A 17,840-nucleotide genomic window follows, 5' to 3' on the forward strand; every position below is an offset into this window, starting at 1 on the left:
TAGAAACTTATCCCTGAATGCAAACTGCCCTTCCTCTGACAGGGCATGGGGATAATCGACTGAGACTGGTGAAGACATATCTCCAAGGAGTCTCCAAGCTGATGTCTGAGTGTATAAAGTGTGGTAGGATTCCAGTAGATTGTTCCAAACATCAGCAAATTTCATATGTGTCAACCTACCTCAAGAGCCAACTGTTTTGCTTCTGCATAATTCACTATTGTAATATTGTAAAACCATCAAGCATGTTACCTCCCTGTAAGTAAAGTTCACCAACTCGTACTCCTGAATCCTTCCACCATTGGCCTTGAGTAGGGAACCTTTCTACCACCAAAAGCCATTATTTCAATTGCTAATTTTGCCATAAAATCCTGTGCAGGGGCTGTAAGAACGTTCCAGCATCTTCTTGCTCTAATGATAGGCCTGTTAGTGGAAGAAGTATAACGAATGTTTTATTTTATATTGTACATGTGAAAATTAGAAGCTTTGTAATATATCCCATTAGAAAAATCTACTTCTTTCTCCTCCTGGATTGATCTTTTACATACATATATAGTTGTATAGTGTAATAGTCTGGTGCTGTTTTGCTGCTTGATGACCTGGAAGACTTGCTGTGGTAAATGGAATCATGAATTCTGCAGTCTACCAAAAAATCTTAAAGGAGAATGTCATCTGTTCGTGACCTCAAGCTGAAGCATACTTGGGTTATGCAGAAGGACAATGATCCAAAACACTCCAGCAAGTTCTCCTCTGAATGGCTTAAGAAAACAAAATTAAGACTTTGGAGTGGCCTAGTCAAAGACCTGACCTTAATCCAAATGAGATGCTGTGACATGATCTTAAAAAGGCGGTTCATGCTCGGAAACCCTCCATGGTAGCTGACTTATAACAATTCTGCACAGATGAGTGGCCAAACTTCTTCCACAGCGTTGTAAAAGACTTATTGCCAGTTATCGTAAACTCTTGCTGCCAAGTGTGGCCCAACCAGTTATTAGATGTAGGGGGAAATCAGTTTTTCACACAGTTCCCTGCATGTTTGGATTTTTTTCCCTTAATAATAGACCTTCATTTAAAAACTGCATTCTATGATTACTTGTGTTATCTTTGTCTAATATTTACATTTGTTTGATGATCTGAAAAATTAAAATGTGACAAACATGGAAAAGAATAAGAAATCAGGAAGGGGCAAGCATTTTTTCGCATAACTGTATACAAAAAGTGCTCTGCAAAACTGTTGTTCTCAATGTTCGGCAATGGCTGCAACGCTAATGTCACATCGATAGCATGGAAGCCAATCACTAAGCTCAGCGGCTCTACTAGTGTGGATGGAACACCCCTCTCAGAGCCACCGAGCTTAACTGGCGACGTCACTTCAGCGCCACAGCCAATGCCAGACTTCGGAACTCAATGGATAGATCCAGTAATAATGAGTACATCACGGTTTGTAAAAAAAAAAAAAAGTTGGGTCCTAAGAGGGTTAACTAGAATTTTCTAAGTGATAGTTAAAAAAAAAAGTTTGCTAACTTTTTTGATTAGTAAGGCAAAACTGAAAAAGATAAATTATGACAGATGTAGCTCATACACATGGCAAGGGGAAAAGTGCCTAGTTTTGTTAGTACATTACACAGCTGAGGTCTCGGTAGGAGATGTGACCGGTCTCCTGTCCTCCCTGCAGTGATTTACATGGCATGACTTATGGTAAAAGTTGTTGGCTATGAATCACAAAACTCCTTGTTGCCTTTATCGGTGGGTGGCCCCATTATAAAGAATTCCAACTTTACCATCAAATTTGAAAGCAATCTTCTGCGTAAACAGCTCCGTGATACTTTCTGTATTAAATATACATTATCGCCAGTTTACATTCCTCCTTATTATTACTAGGTTTATGTTGTGAAATCACACGGTCAATAAAAAGCAAGGATCGGCTGAACTTGACCTGAAATGCGTCATCATTTTATGTTACAAGAAATCAAGAAAAAGTAGTGTGTAAAAAGGTCGCAATCAACCCCACAATAGAAATCACAATAATTCATAGAAAAATTAGTTTTTTATTGATGCAAACAAGACACACAACGGAGACAAAAATTAAAAACAATAAAAAAGCCAAGTATTGGCCATATGAAAACACCACCCAAGGTCCATGTGAGGACCTAAAGCTCACCTCCTCCAATGTGCTAGGCAAAGGGGTATATAAGCAATGAGAAAATTGATCATAAATCAACACCTCTGGTTTGTAAACTACACATATAATGGCTGTTATAATATAGACACTTGCTATTGTCCAAAATTATGTGACCAAATGAGGACAAAAAAAGCAAACCCATGAGCAATGACCAGATGAAAAATGAAACCAAAGTCAAAAAATATGTACAGTTGACAAATAGCCAAAAAAATGTATATAGAAAGATACAGACCAAATGAGTGGAGCTATGCAAATGGCAAAAGCTATCGCTATACTCAAATGAATAAGGAATGTCCAAAAGGGACAAAGCATGTAGCACAGATCTGATGCACATAATAAAGAGCCAGTGGGCTACAAGACGCGAAACGCGCGTAGGGACCTGGAGCACATTTATATATAGGTATGAGAAGCCCTTAATTTTTTTCCATCATTTACCTGCTCTCTATGTGTCTATTTGTTTTCCTAGCACTGCAGCACTTTATATTAGTCATTGCGCCGCAGTGCTTTGCATCATTGCTTTTGAAAAGCTCATTTTATTGGGATTAACTCAATATAGTTTGCAGTACCAGCACTATTTGCACTTTTTTTGCTTCAGCGCAGCAGCACTTTTCTTTTGCAGAGCAATCTTATTGCGGATTACCACATTAGTTATACATAGTGATGTTGTTTCACCAAGTCACACAATAGCATATTTTGCACTGTTTTATTAAGCACAAAATTATTTTATTGTGTGTTTTTTCTTTTGTGCTATATATTGGCACTTTAGCACTTTTTGTATTTATTTATATACATAAATATTTTGGTACTGATATTTTGAGTATGCTCTACACTTGCTAGCATGGTACATTGATATATTTATTATATATATTTTGGGTTTTCTTTGCAATATTATTATATGTGCTCCTTTTATCAGCTGTATACATACTATATTTAAAGAAATTTTAACAATTATTTGGTATTAATTCAATAAAATTAATGACATTATACAGTTGTGGCCAAAAGTATTGACACCGATGCAATTCTGGCAGATAATACTCAGTTTCTTCTGAAAATGATTGCAAACACAAATTCTTTGTTATTATTATCTTCATTTAATTTGTCTTAAATGAAAAAACACAAAAAGAATTGTCCTAAAGCCAAATTGGATATAATTCCACACCAAAAATAAAAAAGAGGGTGGACAAAAGTATTGGCACTGTTCGAAAAATCATGTGATGCTTCTCTAATTTGTGTAATTAACAGCACCTGTAACTTACCTGTGACACCTAACAGGTGTTGGCAATAACTAAATCACACTTGCAGCCAGTTGACATGGATTAAAGTTGACTCAACCTCTGTCCTGTGTCCTTGTGTGTACCACATTGAGCTTGGAGAAAAGAAAGAAGACCAAAGAACTGTCTGAGGACTTGAGAAACCAAATTGGGAGGAAGCATGAGCAATCTCAAGGCTACAAGTCCATCTCCAAAGACCTGAATGTTCCTGTGTCTACCGTGCGCAGTGTCATCAAGAAGTTTAAAGCCCATGGCACTGTGGCTAACCTCCCTAGATGTGGGCGGAAAAGAAAAATTGACAAGAGATTTCAACGCAAGATTGTGCGGATGTTGGATAAAGAACCTCGACTAACATCCAAACAAGTTCAAGCTTCCCTGCAGTCCGAGGGTACAACAGTGTCAACCCGTACTATCCGTCGGCGTCTGAATGAAAAGGGACTGTATGGTAGGAGACCCAGGAAGACCCCACTTCTTACCCCGAAACATAAAAAAGCCAGGCTGGAGTTTGCCAAAACTTACCTGAAAAAGCCTAAAACGTTTTGGAAGAATGTTCTCTTGTCAGATGAGGCAAAAGTAGAGCTTTTCGGGCAAAGGAATCAACATAGAGTTTACAGGAGAAAAAAAGAGGCATTCAAAGAAAAGAACACGGTCCCTACAGTCAAATATGGCGGAGGTTCCATGATGTTTTGGGGTTGCTTTGCTGCCTCTGGCACTGGACTGCTTGACCGTGTGCATGGCATTATGAAGTCAGAAGACTACCAACAAATTTTGCAGCACAATGTAGGGCCCAGTGTGAGAAAGCTGGGTCTCCCTCAGAGGTCATGGGTCTTCCAGCAGGACAATGACCCAAAACACACTTCAAAAAGCACTAGAAAATGGTTTGAGAGAAAGCACTGGAGACTTCTAAGGTGGCCAGCAATGAGTCCAGACCTGAATCCCATAGAACACCTGTGGAGAGATCTAAAAATGGCAGTTTGGAGAAGGCACCCTTCAAATATCAGGGACCTGAAGCAGTTTGCCAAAGAAGAATGGTCTAAAATTCCAGCAGAGCATTGTAAGAAACTCATTGATGGTTACCGGAAGCGGTTGGTAGCAGATATTTTGGCTAAAGGTTGTGCAACCAAGTATTAGGCTGAGGGTGCCAATACTTTTGTCTGGCCCAATTTTTGGAGTTTTGTGTGAAATGATCAATGTTTTGCTTTTTGCTTAATTCTATTTTGTGTTTTTTCATTTAAGACAAATTAAATGAAGATAATAATACCAAAGAATTTGTGATTGCAATCATTTTCAGGAAGAAACTGAGTATTATCTGACAGAATTGCAGGGGTGTCAATACTTTTGGACACAACTGTATACTCTTGTCGTCTTTATTGCACTTTATTTTTAGGAGAATTTTATTGTAAAATTGGTGCATGACAATTTTATTGTAAATACAATTGGTTTCTTTTCTCATTGACCCTCTATTATTTAGTAGGGCCCTCAAGCTTTCACTTTTCCATCATTTTATGTTACAAGTTTTAGAATTTCCAAGGCAGAGGTGTAAAGACTATATCTGTTTTTGTCTATGCAGTTTTTAAGAACATGCACCCAAAGATAAGATGATTATTATGGATGAGGCGGAATTCAAATTAGCCTGTTTGCGTGGCTTTTCCCAGAAAATTTGATTCATAGAGAAGTTATTATGAGCAAATTTATTGTCCTTTATTATGCTCCAAACCCCTGAGAATAATAACCGTAAGATGTAAAAAGTAAAAAAAAAAAATCCTTATACTCACTGATCACCTCCCTGACCCCTCTGCTCCTCATCATCACTCATCTGGTACTCATCACATCTTCTGATCACCAGTGGTCATGGTGAAATCCCAAGGAGGGTCACTTCACCATGCACCATGACTTTGCGTGTGCATGGGAACTACCCTCCTAGGCCTCATCAGAGACCGGTCTAGCCTAAGAGGCCTGGACATTTCATTGTGTGCGTTGGGCATCAGACGTTGTGTTGAGGACTTGATTGGTGATATGTATTTTTTTTATTGTTTTATTTTCAATGGTGCAAAAGAGGAATGATTTGAACTTTTGTGTTTTTTTTTTACTTTTTTCATATTTTTAAAACGTTTTGTTTTTACTTTTTACTTGTTCAGAAAACTTGAAGCTATGATCATCTGATTGCTTGCGCTAAACATGGTAGAACTTCAGCCCTGCTATTTATAGCAAAAATCATGATCTCCTAAGAATGTTGGCCACAGGCCGGCGTTCACAGTAGGATCGTAATGGCAGGCATGGTGGTCTTCAGCAGACCCCTGAAATCAAGTGATAGGGGCGCCGATGGGCAGGATGTATGACACGCCAAATCCTGCTGTCAGAAACAGACAGTGAGATATAACAGGTTAACAGCTGTGGGCGGAGCACCACTCTAACCGTGGCGGTTAAAGGCACTTAATGAGTGATTAAATCAATCATCAAGTGCAGGGAAAGATGTGGGCTCAGCCTGTGAGCTCATATCAAAGACAGGGACAAGACCTTTGACATAAATATAAGTCAAAATGTCATGAAGGGGTTAAAGCAGAAAGACCCAAAAACAAGCAACAACTGAAGTCATCTGCAGTGAAAGCAGCAAAGCCTCACAAAGAAGGAAACCAGTGTTTGATGACGTCCAGTGCCTCCAGACTAGAGGCCGCCATTATCTGCAAAGGATTCTCTACAAAGTTTTAAAAATGAACATTTATGATAAAGTTAATTTCTCCAATTAGTTTTGAGCCCCTGAAATGAGGAGGCTTGTAGAAAAATGGTTGCATTTCCTAAACGTTTCACATGATATTTTAGCTCAACCCCTTTAATTAAACTTGAAAGTCTCCACTTCAATTGCATCTCAGGTGTTTCATTTTAAATCCAAAATATCGGACTGCAGAGCTGAAATCTCAAAGATCCCGTCACTGTCCAAATATTTCTGGACCTAACTGTATCGATGCCACATCGATCCACAGTTGAAGCCAGAAGTTTCCATCCACTATATAAAAGGACACATCTGCATGTTTTTCTCATTATCTGACATGAAATCAGAATAAACCTTTCCCATTTTAGGTCAATTAGGATTACCATAATTATTAATATTTGCCAAATGCCAGAATAGTGAGAGAGAGAGACAATGTTTTAAGGCATTTTTGTTACTTACTGCAAAGTCAAAGTTTACATCAATTTCATTAGTATTTGGTACCATTGCCCTTAAACTGAATAATAAATAATAATAATAATAATCACTTGGGTCACACGTTTGGGATCTCCTTCCACAAGCTTCTCACAATAGTTGGTCGGAATTTGGGCCCATTCCTCTTGACAAAACTGGTGTAACTGATCCAGGTTTGTCGGTCGCCTTTCTCGCACCGGCCTTTTCAGCTTTGTCCATAAATTTTCAATAGGATTGAGATCAGGGCTTTGTGATGGCCGCTGAAAAACATTGATTTTGTTATCCTTAGGCCACTTTGTTACAATTTTGTCAGTATTCTTCGGGTTAATGTCCATTTGGAAGACCCGTTTCCGCCCAAGCTTTAACGTCCTGGCTGATGTCTTGAGATATTGCTTCAGTATTTCCACATAATCTTCTTTTCTCATGATGCCATCTATTTTGTGAAGTGCACCAGTCCATTCTGCAGCAAAACAGCCCCACATCATGATACTGCCACCACTGTGTTTCACAGTGAGGATGGTGTTCTTAGGCTTCCAAACTTCTCCCTTTTTCCTCCAAATGTAATGATGGTCATTATGCCAAAAAAGTTCAATTTTAATTTCATCAGACCACAGGACATTCTTCAAAAATTAAGGTCTTTGTTCCTATGTGCATTTGCAAACATTAATCTGGTGTCATGATCCAGGACGAGGTTTTGTCTCAATCCCGTCCTGGTCAGACAGGGGTTAATTGTATCTGCCTCTCTCTGGTGTTAGGGTGGCTATTTAGTTGCCACATGACCTAGGTCCGGTGTCGGTGATAATTCCGGTCCCTCGGCTAGAGCTTCTGACCTAGGTTACTCTGTTAGTAATCGTGTTTCTCTGTATGCATGACTGCTGATGTGTGTATGACTCGGCTTGTTCCATGACCTGAGTTTCTGTCCTCCGCTTTGGTACTGTTTAGCTTGCTCCGGTTTCTGATCCCCTGGCTTGTCTCTGATTACTCTTCTGTTTTTCCCCATGGGACCACGCGACCGTCTGGTTTTGACCTATTGGCTTGTTTCTGACCACATGACCTCTGGTACTTCGTATGACTTCTTGTTGCTGACCCAGCTTTTGATACTTTTGCTGCCACCTGGTGGTAGTCTTGGCTGCTGCAGTACAGGACTGCCCTGGGAGTGTGCAATCCCTCCTCCCCTCTGTTGCCAACAGGTGGAGCATGCACAAACTTGCATTGCAGCTGCATGACATCTGGCTTTTTTATGTTTCTTTTGGAGTAATGGCTTCTTCCTGGCAGAGTGGCCTTTCAGCCCATGTTGGTACAGTACTCGTTTCACTGTAGATATTGACACAATCTTACCAGCTTCCGCCATCATCTTCACACAGTCTTTTGCGTTTGTCCTTGGGTTGATATGCACATGTCAGATTAAAGCACGTTCATTACTGGGACACAGAAACCGTCTCCTTCCTGAGCGGTATGATGGCTGGACATTCCCATCTTGTTTGCACTTGCATATAATTGTTTGTACAGATGAACGAGGCACCTTCAGGTATCTTGACATTGTACCCAAGGATGAGCCAGACTTGTGCAAGCACACAATTCTATTCCTGATGTCTTGGCTGATTTCTTGAGACTTTCCCATGATGCTACACAAAGAAGCAGTGTGTTTCAGGTGTGCATTAAAATACATCTACAGATATGTCTCTAATTAACTCGGATGTTGCCAAAAAACTATCAGAAGCTTCTAAACACATGATATCATCATATGAGCAGTCAAGAATTGTTTACAGGCATAGTATTCTTAGTGTATGTAAACTTTTGACATTACAGTAAGTAATAAAAATGCCTTAAAACACTCTCTCTCTCTCTCTCTCTCTCATTATTCTGGCATTCGGCAAATATTAATAATTATGGTAATCCTAATTGACCTAAATCGGGAAAGGTTTGTTCTGATTTCATGTCAGATATTGAGAAAAACATGCAGATGCATCTTTTTATATAGTGTATGTAAACTTCTGGTTTCAACAGTATCCATCTTTCTATCTATCTGTCTATGTATCTATCTATGTGTAGTTTTGTGAAAAAGTGATTTTCCCCTTCCTGATTTCCTATTCTTTTGCATGTTTGTCACACTTAAATGTTTCAGATCACAAAACAAATTTAAATATTAGACAACGATAGCACAAAATGCAGTTTTTAAATGAAGGTCTTTAGTATTAACAAAAAAAGAAATCCATACCTACAGGGCCCTGCGTAAAAAAAAGTGATTTCTACCCCCTTAACACATACATTAACTGTGGTTTATCAGATCTTTGGAAGCTGAGTTCAAATTCCCTAGCCACACACAGGCCTGATTACTGGTAAACCTGTTCTCAATCAAGAAATCACTTAAATAGGATGTGTCTGACAAAGTAAAGTAGTAGTAAAATAGCTCCTCAAAAGCCAGACATCATGCCATAATACAAAGAAATTCTGGAAGAAATTAGAAACAAAGTAATTGAGATCTATCAGTCTGGAAAAGGTTATAAAGCCATGTCTCAAGCTTTGGGACTCTAGTGAAATGCAGTGATAGCCATTATCCACAAATGGCAAAAACATGGAACAGTAGTGAATTTTCCCAGGCGTGGCCGGCCAACCAAAATTACCTCAAGAGTAAGGCTGAGTTCACACGTGGCGCTTTTTTCGCGTTTCCTCGGCGGTTTTTACCATGCAATTTTGCAGCGAAAACGCGAAAAATAAGCATCCCATGCATTGCTATGGGATTCCGCAATGCTGCGCTAATGCTGCGGTTTTTACCGAGGCACAATTGCTTCGCGGTAAAAAACACAGCATGCTCATTAATTCCCGCACCCATAGGAATGCATTGTTCTGCTTACTTTCCGCATGTGGCAGTGCCCACCATGCGAAAAGTAAGCAGAACATTTGCGGATGGTACCCACGGTCCAGAGGAGAGGAGACTATCCTCCGGGCTTTGGGTACCATATCCCTGTAAAAAATAGAATTTAAAATAAAAAATATTGTTATTCTCACCTTCCGACGTCCCGCGCAGCCTTCCCGCCTCTCTCCACGCTCCCGGTCCCAGTAAGCCTTTGCAAGCGGTGACGTCCGTTCTCACGGGATCGCGAAGTCTCGCGGTCATTTGTGCGACGTCATCGTGAATGACCACGAGACGTCGCAATCCCGCGAGAACAGACGTCATCGCGGTAATTGTTGCAAAGGATTACTGGGACCGGGAGCGTGGAGAGTGGCGGGAAGGCTGTGCGGGACGTCGGAAGGTGAGAATAACAATATTTTTTTTTTATTATTATTATTATCTACATTCTATCTTTTACTATTGAGGCCGCATAGGCGGCCTCAATAGTAAAAAGTTGGTCACACTCGTCAAACACTAGGTTTGACGAGTGTGACCAACCTGTCAATCAGTTCTCCAAGCGATGCTACAGATCGCTTGGAAAACGCTAGCAATTCTGCAAGCTAATTACGGAAAAAGCTTACCAGGTGGTGCACAGTTACCCCCAGCCGTAGAACAAACCTCCGACATACGTTTCGCGCTCAGGAGGCGCTTTCTCAAGGAGATGAGGCTATAATGAACTGCAGGACCTTATGTAGTCCTAGTAATGATCACATGCAGAGTCACGTGACCCGTATCCACCAATGAGAGCGGCCATAGCGGCGCATGTGCTGTGCTGCCACCAGGTCCTCCACCATGAAACAGGCACCCAGCGTCAGAGCGCACGCGCAGAGGATTGCGTCTGACTATTGGAGATCGCCCTATGAAGACCTCTAGAAGGTCTAAAAATTTAAAAGATCTTCATGTTAGGAGCCACTATGTCCCATCACGGACTAATCCATTTGGCTCCAGGGGTCCGGTCGCTGGATCTATTCCCTGCGGCCACTGTCTTACCTGCTCGAATGTCCTGCGAGGCTCTACATTCCACACTTCAGATGGTTCTAAAGAATTCCAGATTGCCCAGCGTATATCATGTGGTAGTACCAATGTCATATATTATGCGACATGTGGGTGCCCCATGATATACGTTGGTTTGACTTCAAGAGAATTACGTGTGAGGGTGCATGAGCATGTGCGGGACATTCGGGCGGCCAAGACAGTGGCCGACTGCTCTACCCTCAAGACTATCCCTCGCCACTTCAAGATGTTTCACAATTGTGACCCTCAAACATTTATGGTGAGAGGAATTGACTGTATCCACCTGGGGGTAAGAGCAGGGAACTACCAGAAGATTTTAGCCCAAAGAGAGACTAAATGGATTGTCACCTTGGATACAGTGACTCCGAAAGGTCTCAATGAGTCCCTAAGTTTTGCCTCTTTTTTATAGTTTTATAGTCTTATATTCTGTGCCTCTCCTGCATCCACCATTTCGCACATTTCCCCCATGTCCATGGTTATTTCATTTGTTTTTAACCCTTTGTGTGTTTTTTTCACTCTAGTGTCACTTTTTAATTGTGGCTATTTTGGATTAATGGGATCTTCCTGGGACCTATATTGTGGATGTTTCCTCTGGACTCGTCGCTGGGCTGAAATGTCATTCTAGTGAAGATGATATTCCGGATATGAACTTATTTCTGTGTCCCCTGTAGGTGTATGGACAATTTCCATATATACCATCTACTCATTGGGGATTTTTGAAGATATGCTTATTAACATCCATTGTCTCCATTTTTGCATCTTATCTGAATATGCCTGTGCCATCTGTCATATTACGTGGTCTCAGTGTTACACCTGTTATATGATTATAATTGTGCGTGTTTATATATGTTTTTTTTTTTTAATTTCTGTTTATATATTTATTTTGCCATACATGCACCAGTATATCTTTTGTCAGAAGTGTGAGGTGTGCCCTTAGATTTCGGCCGTGCGCATGCGGTTCGTCCATTTGCGACCAGTGTCCATTTGCCTCGGATGCTCGCGCGGAGCTAAATCCTCTGTGTGTGTGTGGCGCCCCTAGGAGTAAGGTCGCCACAGTGGCTTTGCCTTCCTCCAGGGAGGGTAATGCCAGGCTTGGAGGCAATGATGGGTCTCTCTCGCAGTCAATCTATGCATGCAACACAGTTCAACTCCAGGCCAGCAGGGGGAGCTCTGAACCGGGATTAAGGGGAGGATTGCTCTCTGAGGGCCAAGAGGAAGGAGTGAGTAGTTAGTCTGCGGAGGGTGAAGTGTGCAGACGTGTGGAAGGAGCCCTGAGATAGAGATGAGAGGAAGAGCTCATCTCCCGTAAGAGCGCATGAACTGGAGCCTGGTCTCCACGGCTGTATGGACACTGATGGTCCTACAGCAGACACCAGAGGAGTAGAAGGCTGTAAATGCAATACTCCCATCTAAGACTTGAGGGCACAACAGCAACACGGATAGTGAGCCGGGACTTAGGAGTGAGGAGTCCCTGGAACAGGCTACAGTTGTCTGCCGTATAAGTAGAGTTCTTGGGAACATCTGACAGGAGGAACTTCAGTGTAACTCAGTACTGGAGATCCCTTAAGTAAGCGCTAGGAAGGAGACTGCACAGCCCATCTGCTGAGAGAGAATCCCTGAGTTGCTTCCAGGCTAGCCTGCTCCATTACCATCTGTAATCAGGACCCTGGACTGTGTTTATCAAGTAAAGGTACAGAAATTGCACCCCGCTGTGTCTTGTCTGCTTCCTACCTTTCCAGCACCGCTACATCCCTGTGCCAACCACATCTACACTGCCATGGAACTACAGCTTCACCTGTGGGGAGCTTTTACATCTTTGCAGCACCATACCATCAGTCCCAGCGGATCTGTATGCAGCGTCGGCTTTACACCTCCCTTGCCGAGCACCACAGGTGGCGTCACGAACTATTCATCTAACTACATTCCACCATTCACATCTTCCTATTACTTGGGCGCCCAGGGCCACGGTCCAGGTCACTGCTGCTGTGACACATCCCACTGATACCGACCCGGTACCGAGTACCCCACAGCCCCGGGAGGGCGACCCAATTTGGCGTCACAAACAGGATTACGGAGCCCGGTTCCCCCTGGGTCCTGTGTGCCATAAACTGTGTCTAAAAGACTGTGTGTGAAAATTGGCGCCAATTGCCGCTATTGCCGCGCTGCTTGGCGCGCGTGGGAAATAAAAGGGACAGGCCTTTGTGGGCGGAGCCTGCCACAGAGCGCGAAGAAGTGAAGTGCCGCGCGGGAAGAGAGGAAAGCGCGCGAGAAGGGGAGGAGCTGAGGCCTACAGTCCGGAGCGTCGGGCCTGCGAAGTAGCCGCCAGTGAGCTCACACAACCCCCGGCCCTGGCTAACGTTAACTAGGGGGGGAAGAGAATGTCTGTGCCAAGCAGCAATGTAGCGGTGGATGCCGTCACCAACCCCTCAGTGCCGCAAGGAGTAGCGCCCGCCGCAGCGGTCCCCATAATGCCACTGTCTATGCCCTACCTTCCGGGAGCGGCCTGGCTACCGCAATACTTGGGTGAGTCACATACCCTGAGTGAATTTAAAGAGAGACTGTGCAGTTTGTTTAAAGTATACCCTCTGTCTGAAAGCCAGAAAGTGAATATCCTGATTGAACAGCTAACGGGTGCAGCGCAGAGGGAAGTGAAAGCCTGCCAGGACACTGATAAAGAGACTGTTCCAAAGAACCTTAGCCAATCTGAGAAGGACCTTTGACACCTGCACTGCAGCTGAAATCAAGATGAGTTTCTTTGGCTGTAAACAGAAGGCGCAGGACAGTATCAGGTACTATGCTCTCAACCTGCAGGAGGCGCTGCGAGCAGTTAAGCAAGTTGATCCTGACAGTGTGAAGGAGGAAGATAAACTGTTAAAGGTGCAGTTCATTGAAGGACTTCTATCCAGTACACACAGAGGACAGTTGCACATCATAACCCTGCTAGACCCTGATCTGGACTTTGCTGATTTTAAGGACAGGGCAATACGGGTACTGCAGGAACACACTGACAGCCGTCCAGCGCCCCCTAGGCGCCCAGCGATCACCTACCATCAGGAAGCAACATCTTTTCCTTCCATCCCTGTGGAGGCTGATGCACAGACTCTGGATAACGATCCAACTGAAGAGCTGCGTCTTCAGGTCCAGGAGTTGACCAAAGGAATGGCTGCACTTACTAAAACTGTGCAGTCTCTGCAAGTGTCCTCCAAGGAGAAGATCCAACTGGCTTCCAGTCCAGAGGATGTCCCGTGGCTCCGGAAGAGGAGAGCTCTGCCACTCCAAGGGAGGGACAACGACCGCTATGACCAGGACGGACGTCCCATCTGTCATCGCTGTTATAAGGCAGGTCATCTTGCAAGATTCTGTCCTTTAAACCAGCAACCCCTGGGGCAGAGGGCCAACCCCCCAGGAATAGGATCTCCAGGCCCAAAGAATTGTAGAGCCAAGTATGTTGGAGGGAGACCAATCCTTCCAGTGCTGATTGACGGTATCCCCATGAACGCTCTGCTGGACACTGGCTCTCAGGTGACCACTATGCCGTACATTCTTTACAAGAGGTATTGGGCTGATTCTGAACTTACCCATGGCCCAACTGATGAACTGACAGTAGTTGCCAGTAATGGTCAGTCTTTGCCGCAGATTGGATGTAAAGAGATTACTGTTAAAGTGGATCGGGTAGAGCTAAAGTCTCAAGGTCTGATAGTTGTGGATATTGATCGACGTGAATGTAATCCCATGATGACTTTTGGTACGAATGTAATTGAAAACTGTCTTTCCGAGGTTATTGTCTTGTTGCAACAGATGGCTGAGACTGCTGGTTCCAGTGAACAACGAGTCCTGCAGAAGGAGATCAGAGCCCTGATGCAAAGACAACAGGTAGAACTCTCTGGTGGAGAAATTGGCAGCGTCAGAGTAAGTGATGCTTTTCCCATTGTAATACCCCCCAGATGTGAAATGTTGATTTGGTGTCGGGCAGCTATAGGTCTTAGAGGGAAAGATTACCAGGCATTGGTAGAACCAGTGTACTCCGATAGCAGGCCCACAGTCCTGACAGCCAGAGGGGTGGTTGATGTACGTAAAGGGAGAGTACCTGTACGCCTCTTGAATTGTGGGGAGGAGGAGGCCACAATACCTCGGTATGCCACAGTTGCTAAGCTGATCACTGTTAATAACAACTCATTGCAGGCAGCAGAGCCCTTGGTCTCATCTGACCAGGTGGAGGACAATGGCTCTGGAAAGCAGCTAGAGGAGTGGTGTCAGCAACTGCAGGTGGGAACTGACTCTACGCCCTCATACCAGAAAAATGGGGTTTACAGAGTGACACAAGAATATGAGCGGGTATTCAGCAAACACCCCCTAGATTTTGGGCAGGCAAAAGGGGTTCAACATCATATCCCCACTGGAGATCATCCACCCATTAAAGAAAGGTACCGGCCTATACCTCCAACACAATACCAATGTGCTAAGAGTATGTTGAGAGAGATGAAGGAAGCTGGGGTTGTCAGAGACAGTTGTAGCCCCTGGGCAGCTCCTATAGTTTTTGTAAAGAAAAAGGATGGTACCATGAGAATGTGTGTTGATTACAGGAAAATTAACAGCACTACACATAAAGACGCCTACCCATTACCTAGAATTGAGGAATCATTAGCTGCACTTAAAACGGCAAACTACTTTTCCACCTTGCATCTCACTAGTGGGTATTGGCAGGTTCCTGTGGCAGAGGCAGACAAGGAGAAAACAGCATTTACCACTCCAATGGGTCTCTGTGAGTTCAACTATATGCCATTCGGGCTCTGCACCCTCCAGGAACATTTCAACGGCTGATGGAGTGCTGCCTGGGACACATGAACTTTGAGACGGTCCTGTTGTACCTGGATGATGTCATTGTTTTCTCCAAAACCTATGAAGATCATCTGGAACACCTGGCTGAAGTGTTTGAAGCTTTGTCCAATTTTGGCCTGAAGGTGAAACCTTCCAAATGCCACCTCCTGAAGCCCAAGGTACAGTACCTCAGTCATGTGGTCAGCCATCCGGGACTGGCCGAAGCCCAGCAACCTTCATGAAGTACGCCAATTCCTTGGACTGGTAGGCTACTACCGAAGATTCATCAAAGGCTTTACTGAAATAGCCACCCCTATGCAAAATCTTCTGGTGGGGCAGTCCAAGAAGACAAAACAGAAAAGTTCCACCTTTGAATGGACTGAAGAGTTGGAGAGATTCTTCACTTGGCTGAAGATGACTCTCACAGGTGACGAAGTTCTGGCCTACCCAGATTATGACAAACCCTTTGTGTTGTGCACTGATGCCAGCAACGTGGGACTAGGAGCAGTATTGTCGCAGGTACAGAATGTAAAAGAAAGAGTGATCTCCTACGCCAGCAGGAAGCTTCATCCCACTGAAAGGAACCCTGACAACTACAGTTCTTTCAAGCTGGAGTTTCTTGCCATAGTCTGGGCTGTCACCGAAAGGTTCAAACATTACCTAGCCTCCGCCAAGTTTACTATCTTCACGGACAACAATCCGTTGACCCACCTGGAAACTGCAAAACTAGGTGCACTGGACCAGTGATGGATGGCTCGGCTGTCTAACTATGAGTTTACCATCAAGTACCGTGCAGGGCACAAGAATGCTAATGCTGATGCGCTGTCCAGGATGCCTAATCTGCCAGATGCAGGAGAAGACCCGGAGGCTCCTGAAGAAATAGAGTTACCTCCCTTCCACCGGCCACTGGCAGCCCAGCGTGCCAAGGAGTGAGAAACAGACGGTCTGGCTTGAAAGAGGTCACCCTAAATCCATTGCCCCATCATGACTGGCAGAAACTCAGGATAGTGACCCCGCAGTCCACCTGGTGAAGGAGCTACTGTTACAAGCTGACTCACGCCCAGAGTCGGATGCTCCGTAAGAAACCCAGCAGTTGTGGAAGGAAAGAGGTTGGCTGTTCATCTATGAAGGAAAGCTGTGTCGGAGGAGTATCAATGCCCGCACTCATGAGTTGGTTTGGCAGGTGATAGTCCCAAAGAGAGAGGCATCAATGGTCCTGGAAGCATACCACAATGGAGCTGGACGCTTCCGATGGAAGAAGATGGAAGCATTGCTCTGGGAGAGGTTCTACTGGGCTGGTATGAGGAAAGCCATTGAGAGGTTGTGCCGGGAGTGTGGACAATGTAACCTGCGCAGAAAGGATCGAAACAGCCAGAGAGCTCCTCTACAGCCAATCATCACCAAACAGCCACTTGAGTTGGTAGCCCTGGACCATGTGAAGTTGGTTCCAAGCCGGTCAGGCTACACCTATGCTCTTACCATTGTAGACCACTACTCAAGATTCCTGGTAGTTGTGCCTGTCAAAGATCAAACAGCCAGGACAGCAGCCAGAGCATTCCAACAGCACTTCTGTAGACCACATGGATATCATGAAAGAGTGCTTACAGATCAAGGTCCAGCTTTCGAGGCAGAAGTGTTCCAGGAATTCTGTAACTTGTGTGGTTGTAAGAAGATCCGAACAACACCGTATCACCCACAGACCAATGGCATGTGTGAGAAGATGAACCAGGTAGTGATTGACCTACTGAAGACTTTGCCCTTGGAGGAGAGGAATCTGTGGCCAGAGAAGTTGCCAGATCTGGTGGACCTCTACAACCATATTCCAGTGAATTCCACCACCTGTACCCCAGCCTACGTAATGAGAGCAAGACCTGGTAAACTGCTGTGATTTGGATATGGGAGTCCTTACGCCTGAAGTAACATCACCGGATGCTGACTGGGATGCAGAAAGACAGCAACAGTACAGAAGAGTTCAAGAATGCGTGGAAAAGAGTCTAGCTCAGGCAAGACAGAAACAAGAAAAGCACTACAACCAACATGCACCTGCAGTTCCCTTGTCACCAGGAGGACGAGTCTTAAAAAGGAAGAGAAGATTGCACAAATTGGATGATCAATGGGAAGCTGAACCTTATACCATTCTGCCCTCAAACTTTGATAATACCAAGGTGTGCCTTATTAGTAAAGATGGAGGAGAAACCTCAGCAGCCGTATCCAGAGATCATTTGAAATTGTGCCCTGATCAGTTAAGAGAAAGAGTGGAAGAACAAGGTAACATCAAACCCATAGAGGAAGAGAAGGTCAGCACCATACTTGGAGAATTCCCTGCGAATTGGACTAAAGTAAACGATGCTATAGTGGTGCCAGTGTTGACATTTCCCCAATTGATAGCACAGGAAGACGTGATTCCAGAAAACCCTGAAGATCAGGAAAATCAGGCAGCAGATGCTACACCAGCAGTGGAGACAGAGAACCCTCGCCCTGCCA

This window comes from Dendrobates tinctorius, unplaced genomic scaffold, assembly GCF_039654945.1.
Source record: "Dendrobates tinctorius isolate UK_male_01 unplaced genomic scaffold, ASM3965494v1 ptg000135l, whole genome shotgun sequence".
NCBI classification, from domain to species: Eukaryota; Metazoa; Chordata; class Amphibia; order Anura; family Dendrobatidae; genus Dendrobates; species Dendrobates tinctorius.